Here is a 10,578-nt window from a genome sequence, read left to right as displayed (position 1 = left end):
TCACAGGATTTCAACCCCACCTGTACACTAAAATAACACACGTCAAGTCTTCTTATTATGTACAGTGGTTAATGGTTAATCATCTTTTTACCTAACCCATGAGCAGTATTTTTTCACTCTATGTTGGTTGTGGAATCAACACCTAAGAGAAATCTACACTAGGGATAAAAATGTACAAACATTCATTGTTCAATTAGTGGTTTAAGCCATGACCCAGGAAGAGATTACCAAGTCAAACACTATGTAGAAAAGAGAAAATCTTTGAGTACAGGGGAACCCCAAATTTAAGGACCCCAGGTAATAAGAATTGACAAAAAGATAATAATACAGAGCCACCTGAAATCTAGGAGGAAAACCAAGAATATGGGCTGTTCTGGGAACCAGACAACATTTCTGAGAAAGAGAGACTAATGCTGCTGATAGTTCAGTAAGAAGAGCACTGACAATTGACCATGGGGTTTAGTATCTTGAAGATCACTGCAAAAGGTCAAGATAGGGTGAGAAGAAATATTGAATAAAGTGAGTAGAAAAAAAAATACTTTTGAGGATTATTGTTGTAATTGAAAACAGGGAAATAGGATTGAAGTTGAAGCGGGTAGAGGTGTCCAGAGAAGTTTTGCCTTTGCTGTTTGTCTCCTGGTTCTTTAAAATCACAAACATAACAGTGTGTTTTCATGCTGATGGATGGAAAAGGCAAAATTGATAATGAAAAAGAGAGATAGAAAATTTGTTAATGCGATGTCTTGATGTCCTTGGATAGGTAACAAGAAATGGAATCTAGGGCACACATAGAGGGCTGGACTTACCTTGTAGCACAGTGGGACCATGTGTGATAATTGAAAGGAAGGCAAAGTACATGAGAATTGAGGCTATGATGAGTGAGGATAGACAAGCAATGTGATTCGAGTTTAATAATTAAAAAAAAAAATAAGAGAAACTACAATGTGACTTCAAACTGAATTAGAAATTGGGCTAATATATAAAATGATATAGGAAAATGGTTCATGGCTTTAGAAATATATGTGTGTATGCACACATGTGTGTATAGATTTTTGTTTAGTTTTCCTCCTTTCCCGGCCCCAAACTTCCTCCTAATATTGTTAATAGCATGTTTGGTTACATTCCTAAAATATTATTCAGCAATAAGCAAATATATTCCCATAGACTAATTCTAGCAGGAATTCTATGACACAAATCTCTTCCCCAGGAGTCTGGTAAACACACGATATTCCCAGTAGAGGAGAATATCAATAAATTTTATTTATTTTTTTAAAATAAATAAAATTTTATTTCTTTTTTAAATAAATAAAATTTATTTCTTTTTTAAATAAAATTTACTGCTCAGGGCTTTTAAGAAAGGAAAGTCATGTAAAATAATAATTTACAGGTAAATTTTAATTTATTTAATGATAAGAACCAAGATAAAAGTACACTGATGATTGTACTGGGTGGTATTATTAGTACTGTATTAGGGAAGGGAGAAGATAAGAAATTGTGTTTTTATGTTGAACAATAACATTCACTTACCTGAAACCTAGTGTGTGATTACTATCAATGGCACGTGGGATTTAAAATGTGGAATATTATGGTTTTCCAATGAGTTGTTTAGTCAGCATGATGCTACACTAACCATCACATGCTTCAAAGAAGAGACTCTTGATTTTTGCATTTCAAAAGCACTATCTTCCTTTCTCTAAGGTTCAAAAAATAGTTCTGTGTATTACAAATTTTCATCCTAAGGATCATCTCAGAATCATTCACCTTCCCTCCCGAATGATAACGATGAAGATTGCTAAGCATCACAATCATGTTGCCTTAGAAGGAGACAATGAGTGGTAATTAGGATCTCAGAAGATGGGCAGAACCTATGTCGTGATTTTGATTTGTAGTTGATGAAGTGAATAAAGAAAAAGTGACAAGCTGGATTTTAAACAAGAACAGGACAGAGTTACAAGGTCAAGCCTTATGCATTTCTAATAGAGTGGGAAGCTTAATAATACAAATATTTTACCTACCTACCTCCTACCTTAAGTATAGTATTTTTTGAGATAAAGTAAATTATTTTAGTTATGGGTTATCTGTTTTGTGAAAAAGATAAAAGTCCATGGTCTAAAAGAAACTCCAGAGTTAATAATTTTGAAAAGCAGATCTGTGAGTTTATCATTTTTCTTGATGTTTACAGTCTGGCTGCACTTACTTATAACCACATGCACTTACAGGGTGAACATCTTTCTTCTATTCTGTCTTCCAGATCTGCGGTGTGACCTGGAAGTCTAATGTTGTTCACCTGCCCAGTGGATTCAGAGGTAAATTTAGTCTCTTTAATTGTGCCTGTATTTCTTTCTACTGTTTCTCCTCCAAACATTTTGCAAGTGTCAATTTTGCCTAATAGACTCAATATTTGATCAAAACCTTGGAGTCCTTCCAAAAGACTGAGTGCAGAACACTGTCACTTACTGTAATCCCTTCCACTTTGCCACCCACCACCCAGAACTTAGCTGTGATTTATTTTATATTCAAACATTTCATGTAGTCCTTTGCTAATAGTTATCCAAACCTCAGCTTGAAGCTCATATCCAAAAGTTGTGATAAAGCTTTGCACATTGCTTCCTTAGATAAGACCTCCAGACTAGATTGAATTTACCCACCTCTCCAACTGTGGCACCGAGCTCACTATCAATTGCCCTTCTAACTCAAAAGTGTCATTTACTGATCCCTGACTATGCACATGTTCTTCCTTCTGGAAAGTAATTCTACTTCTTCTTCTTAAACTACATTAAAAAATTATTTCTCAAGATGGAGTACGCATAGTATTCAGAGATTTAGCAAGCTCTGACTTTTCCTGGCAGTTTTGATTTATCTCTTCTCTATGTTCAACTATAATTTGTTAAAGTGGTGACCTTGCTACATGGTGCTTACTCTGATTGCTTCTCTGACTCCCTCACTAGACAAACAATGTCTGGAAGGTAGAGACTGACTTATTCATCTGTGCATCCATTGTGCCCTGTGCTTAAACCATAGGAAGTGCTCAGTAAAAGAGAATGAATTAATGAAAGGATGAATGAATGAATGAATGAATGTTCTTATCCACCTGCTCTCTTCTCTCATAGTTTATAGATGATGAAAATGAAAGATCTGAAGATAAGTGAAAAAGCCAAGACATTGAGTTAGTGTTCTAATTGGGATAAACCTAGGCTTATTGACTCCTACTTGAGTGACCATTTAGTCATAGTCTTCTATTACAAATACCACTGATTTTTCATCAAGCAATGTGCTGGATTTATATTTATTTTACTAAATATATTCACACATGGTGAAGAAGATATTAATACCTTATTTAACAGGTGAAGACCCTGAGGCTTGGAGAGGTAATTTACATGAAATTGTTTCCTAGTTAGTAGAAAACCTGTGACTTTAAACATAGGTTTTCTGATTCCAAATCTGTCTTTTAGTCACTGTTTTATGTTGCCTCTCCAAAAGTCAGTGCATCTCTTTTAATGATCTTTTGTGTTATTTTTCATGACAAAGCTTGTCAGACTTTCTCTTTTTCCTCTACTCACAAATAACAACACTGTAAGGGTAGAACGTAACTAAAAAGATTTGTTTATTTATTTATTTTACAATACGGTTTATTTTACCAATGACATGTTAGGCATTATTTGCACCTCTGGGGTGTATCATGATTTTCATATGCTATATTTGCTGAAAGTGGAAATGTACCTTTCTTTCTTTAAAATAACCTGTCAACTATGAAAATCAGTTTTGTATCAATTTTATGGCAAGGCTGTGCAAGCGAGAAAGCTTCATGCTCAGGCATTTCAGTGCATTAGTTACTATTTGTGCTGTCATTTTCAATAATATCAGTAATTCTTATTGCTAGTAAAGTAGCACATAAGTCATTTTTGGATAATAAAAGTATTTTCTGGCAATATTCCAATATACATGCTTTGAAATTGAGCACTAGTAGTTCATTGTAATACATCCCAATGTTCTCACTGCTTTGGTTTTGTGAACTAGTGTGCCTACATTTTTCATTTATTTGCCCTTGCCTTGCTGCTACTCTTCCTCATAAGGAGAAGTTTCCAACTCAGTTGCTTTTCTATTTAAAAGCGTCTTTGTTGTGGATTACAGTAAATGATTTAGCTCATTGGTAATATGCTTGGTGGAACATCCTCAGGCTTATTTTCACAGCTAAGCAAAACTTTGCTAGATGGTCTTTGAATTCGAAGGCTGCTTTTGGCAACTCCAGGAAGAATAGTGCTGATTATTTAGAAAACTGTAGCTTTATAAATGACCACTCTCCAGTGGCAGGAAATTAATGGCAGAAGAGTGGTAAATAGGGCCATTTCATTTTATTCACAACCTGCATGTATTCTAAGGAAATGGTTATAGCCTGGAAGAAGAGAACAAGGGAAATTTGTAAGATGTTGGAAACTTTATTGCTAAGATTGAAAAAAAGTCTCATGTACCATTGGTTAAAATTATTATAAGTAGTCTAATTTTATTGTTTTCTTAGAAAAGCAAAATTCGGGGGTAGTATCCTAGGTGAGCCTCATGGGCAGGTAGCAAACATAAGAAATATGCCTCTGTTATTTTAAACCACTGATGATTGGAGTTCATTACTTCAGCATAGTAAGAATGTTTAAGAAAAGTTCTTTGGCCCTGATATTAGCAATAAAATTGGATTTTCTTTTTTCAACAACATTCCTGAACACTGGGACAATCCAAAATATTAAGTTACTCTATATGACTGAGATTAAATCAGAATGAGGTAAGATTTGGAATAAAGTTATATTTTGTTGTTGTTTGTGTTTTGTTTTGTTTTATTTAAAATACCTGGAGGAATAAATTTCTTCAGATTTGTTTAAGAGTTTTGCATCATTTCTAACCTTATCTCTAAACATTTCTGGTTGGGGTTGTTTTATCTAATCAATATACAGATGTTCCAAATAAAAACAGACTAAAATATGTGTTTCATTGATCTAGAATATGGACTGTCAAAAGTTGAGATAGCCAAATGTCTCCATAAGTGTGTGATATTGATTTGATAAAGAATTTACTCTATTATAGGGACCTCAAAGAGATACATAAAACCATATTGGTTTAAATCTGTCACTTTAGGATACTGGCCAGCATGAAAACAATGTTCATTTTGTTCAGTGAATAAAGCTTTATTACAAAGGTTGAGTAGTGTATTGTAATGAATTGGGACAATGCAATTAGTTATAAGGTCTGTGAAAATTTATTACCTTAAGCCTTTGGGGTCTGAATCAATAGTCCTTTGCTCAATCATAACTGAAATCAATGAAGTGAATTCCCCAAGAAAGGCTACAGAATTGACTGTGAGATATTAACATAGGGACCATTTTAGCTGTAAGCTAACAAGGTAATGTTTTAGAAGATGATCTATCACAACTGCATGAAAAATTCCCGAATTAGTTAGGTGACATTATTTGGCCTCTGTTCCCTTGCTGATACATTAAGTAAGATAACAAAACTGTGGGTTGTCCTGTTGGTGGCACGGCCCAATATTATCTTAATTATCCCTCATTATGAATGTTGCTAGACTAAGGCTAGAACATACCAGAGTTGTGAAGATGGTGTTAAATTATCCATCACCATTATAATCAGGCAAGGATAAGTTTCACCAGAGTAAGACAAGAGCTTTTTTTTTTCATTTGACATTGAATAAAAACAAAATTCTTTCTGAGTATATGTAACACACATGAATAGTCATTTTATACATTCATTTTTTTTTAAAGTGTGAATTTGGTTTTCTGAGTATTAGGATGCAAAGGCATAGTTTATATACTAAGATTTTTTCTTGTGTACTTTTATTCCAAAATAATTAACTTTACTTAAAAACTAGTAAATATACTGCTGTTTTATAAAATTGAATATTGATCCCATTTAATTCACTATTGTCCTCAATTTCACTACAGGTATCTGTTCTGCAAAAATTAATTTGCTATGGCATCAATTTTATTTAATACATCAATGAATGGCCATTCAGACATGAAAGATAATGGATTAACCAATGAACTTTCTCTCCCTCACAAAAATATATTATGTAAAATGTATACTGCTTTGTTTCAGTCTTAAAACTAATACTTACAGAATTAATCATTTTCCTCTTTTGAAGGACTGGCTCTAAAAATAATTTTCCTAAACTGCTTTCTCTAGAAATCAAGGTGCTATACAAATTTTCTATTTTCGAAATCTTTCTTCACTAAAATGAATACATTAGATCGGATGTTCTATCTCGATATTAATTTTTGATATGTGGGCCATTGCAGTAAAATTTTATGGAACTTCCTGAGGTGGTCTACTTTTAATCGTCATATGATATTTTTCCCTAAAATATTTGGAAATTCTAAAGTATTTAACATATTTAAAATTATTTTGATGCTTACTTTCATATTGCCTCTTGGTAGATTTTGTTTCTTCACATTGAAAAAAAGGTATCAGGTATTAATTATTTTCCCCTCTTCCTCTTAGTGTGTATATATATACATATATATACACACACACACTTCTGTTTTAGATTGTTTAACTTGTATTATGAAGATCACCAGGGATTTTCTAATTTTCAAGTACGTTTTCCTCAGTTTTCATAATGAAGGACATCAGCAGCTCACTGCTCTTGGTCACCTTCCTTCAAAAAATCTCTCTCATTTGGCTTCTGTGGCTTCATTTTATAATTTATCATAACTCTGCAATCAGTATGGCTTTAAAGTTGTTTGTTTGTTTTCCTTCCATTTTTATGGCTTTAATGAGTATTTTAATTCATTCAACCAATATGGATTTATTGACTATCTGTCAAATACATAGATATACCATAAATGAATGTTGAGTTTGTCAAATGCTTTTTCTGCATTTATTGAGAAGATCATGTGCTTTTCCTTTAAGCTGTTGATATGATAGATTGTATTAATTATCTTTGATTGTTGAACCAGTTTACAATCTTGGGATAAACCCCACTGGTCACGATGTAGTTTCTTTTGTGTATATTACTGAATATATTTGCTCTTGTTTGGTTAATAATTTTGCATTCATACACATGAAGGTTTTTGGTCTGTAGTCTCCCTTTCTTGTAACGTCTTTAGTCATTTTAGTATTTTGGTAATGCTGGACTTACAGTGAGTTGGGAAGTGTCCCCTCCTCTTCATCTTCAGGAAGAGGTAGTATTGCTTTGATATTTTTTCTTTTTTAAATGTTTGATAGAATTTGCTCAGGAAACCACTTGGGCCTGATGTTTTATTTATTGAAAGGTTATAATTACAAATTCACTTTCTTTAATAAGATTATTTCTATTCCCCAGCTTTATTGAGGTATAGACAAAAATTGAATATATTTAAGGTATACAATGTGATGTTTTTATATACATATACACTGTGAAATGTTTACCATAATCAAGTTAGTTAAAATATCCATCACCTCACATAGTTACCATTTTTTGTGTGTGAGAACAATTAAGATCTACTCACTTAGCCATTTTCATGTGTACAGTGAAGTATTGTTAATGACAGTCACCATGCTGTAGTACATCTAATCTTCAGAATTTCATCCTGCATATCTAAAACTTTGTACCCCTTGACCAACATTTTCCCTATTTTCTGCATTCCCTAGCCCCTGGTAACCACCATTTTACTCTCTGCTTCTAAGAGTCTGACTTTTGTATGTTCCGCATCTAAGTGAGATTAGACAGTATTTGTCTCTCTGTGTCTGACTTATTTCACTTGGCATAAGGGTCTCCAGTTTTATCCATTTTGTCGTAATACACAATGGAATATTGTTCAGCCTCAAGAAATAAGGAAATCTTGTTATGTGTGTATGTGTATATAAATATATATACACAATATATATAGTATATATACTATAGATTGTACTAATATATACTATCTATAGTATATATACTATATATATATATATATATATATATATAATTTTCTCTATACATTCATATGTTAATAGATACTTAGGTTGTTTCCATATCTTGGCTTTTGTGAATAGTGTGAATAATGTTGCAGTGCACCTGGGAGGGCAGATATCTCTTCAATAACCTGTTTTCATTTCCTTTGGATATATACCCAGAAGTGTGATTGCTGGATTTTATGGTAGTTCTATTTTTAGTTTTTTTGAGGAACCTCCCTACTATTTTCCATAGTAGCTGCACCAATTTACATTCCAACCAACAGTGTTCAAGGCTTCCCTTTTCTCCACATCCTCTTCAACAGCTCTTGTTATTTCTTGTCTTTTTGATAATAGCCATGCTCACAGGTGTGAGACAATACCTCCTTGTGATTTTGATTTGCATTTCCCTGATGATTAGTGATGTTGAGCACCTTTTCACATATCTGTTGGTAATTTGTATGTCTTCTTTAGAGAAATGTCTATTCAGATCCTTTTCCCATTTTTAAATCAGACTATTTTCTTGTTTTTGAGTTCTTTATATATTTTGGATATTAACCCCAAATTAAATACTTGGCTTGCAAATATTTTTCCCATTACACAGGTTGCCTCTTTGTTGATTGTTTCTTTTGCTAGGCAAAAACATTTTAGTTTGATGCAATCTGATTTGTCTATTTTAGCTTTCATTTGCTGCCTATGCTTTTGAGGTCATATCAAAAATATCATTGCCCAGACCCATGTCAAAAGGAATTCTCCCTATTTTCTTCTAGTAGTTTACAGTTTCAGGTCTTACGTTTAAGTCTTTAACCCATACAGAGTTGATTTTTTTTTGTATAGTGTTAATAAGGATCCTGTTTCATTCTTCTACATGTGGACATCCAGTTTTCCCAATACCATTTATTGAAGAAACTATCCTTTCCCAATTGTGTTTGTTTAGCATAATAGGATTCTCTTGATTGAATGTTGATAGCTTTTGTCTATTCACAAATTGGTCCATTTCATCTAAATTGTTGAATTTATGTGCATATACTTGTTTATATTAATCCCTTGTTATCATTTTAATGACTTAGGGATCTGGAATAATGTTTCCTCCTTCATTCTTGTTCAGTTTGCCTACAGTTGTATCAATTTTATTAACTTTTTATAAAAGAAATAACATCTGGATTCATTGATGTTCTCTATTGTTTTTCTGTTTTCAGTTTCACTGCCTGTGCTATGAAGCACATTTCCTTCTTTCTGTTTGCTTTGGTTTAATTTGTTCTTTTTACTCTTGATTAGTAAAGTATAAATTTAAGTTACTGATTCAAGTAAGACCTTTCATCTACACTTTTATAAGCATTTTATGCTATATATTTCCCTCTATGCACTATTTTAGGTGCATCTGACAAATTTTATATGCTGTGTTTTCAATTTTATTTAATTCAAAATGTATTTTAATTTCTTTAGAGTTTCTCTCATGAACACATGTGCTATTTAAAAGTATAGTGCTTTCCAAATATTAAAATATTTTGGTATTTTCCAGATATTTATTTATATTTTAATTTGTTACAGTCTGAGAAACTTCTATGTATTATTTGTATTCTTTTAAACTTGTAAAGATTTTTTATGTGCCCAACTGTAGGTTGTTTTGGTGACTAGCCCATGCACACTTGAGAAGAATGTGTATTCTGCTGTTGGGTGGAGTATTCTAATAAGGCATTTAGTTAACCTGATAAATATTGTTTTTCAGGTCATTGCCAATTTTCTGCCTACTTTTATTAATTACTGAGAAAATATTGTTGAATATTGAAATATATTTATGCATTGTTGATTTTTTCTTTCATTTCTTGCTTCATACGTTAGAAACTCTTTGGGGGAGAATACACATTAGTGTTTTATGTATTATTGGATAATATACTCATTTGTCATTTTGTAATATTTACTATATGCCTAATAATATTTCTTCTTCTGAAGTCTATTTTTTATGTTATTAATATAGCAATTCTATCTTTATTTTGTTTTGTGTCTATATGGAGTTTCTCTGTCCATTCTTTTTCTTTTAATATGTTTATGCCTTTTTTTGAGATATAATTCATATAAAATTCATCTAATTAAGTATACAATTAAACATTTTTAGTGTATTCATGAGGCTTTACAACATCACAATTACCTAATTCAGAACATTTTGATCATTCCAAAAGGAATTCCATACACATTAGCAGTCACTTCACTATTTCCTGTCTCCATAGATTTCCCAGTTTCTAGATATTTTCTGTAAGCAGACTTATTTACTATGTGGCCTTTGTGGCTGGCTTCTTTCACTTAGCATAAGGTTTTCAAAGTTCATTCATCTAGTAGAATGTATCAGTACCTAATTCCTTTTAACGACTGCAAGATATTCCACTTGTGTGTATATTTATACATATATATATATATTTGCTTATCTATTCATCATTTAATTAAAACTTGAGTTATTTCCACTTTTTTGCTATTACGAATAATGCTTCTATGAACTTTTTAGTACAAGTTTATGTGTGAAGCTATGTTTTCAGTTCTCCTGGGTATATACCTAAGAATGGAATTGCAGGCTTTTATGGTAACTCTATGCTTAGCTTATTGAGGAACTGCACACTGTTTACCAAAGCAGCTGCACAGTTTTACATTCCCACCAGTTCCAATTTCATATTT

The sequence above is a fragment of the Grampus griseus genome, assembly GCF_964374135.1.
Source record: "Grampus griseus genome assembly, chromosome: 18".
Taxonomy (NCBI): domain Eukaryota; kingdom Metazoa; phylum Chordata; class Mammalia; order Artiodactyla; family Delphinidae; genus Grampus; species Grampus griseus.
This window is presented reverse-complemented; position numbering follows the sequence as displayed.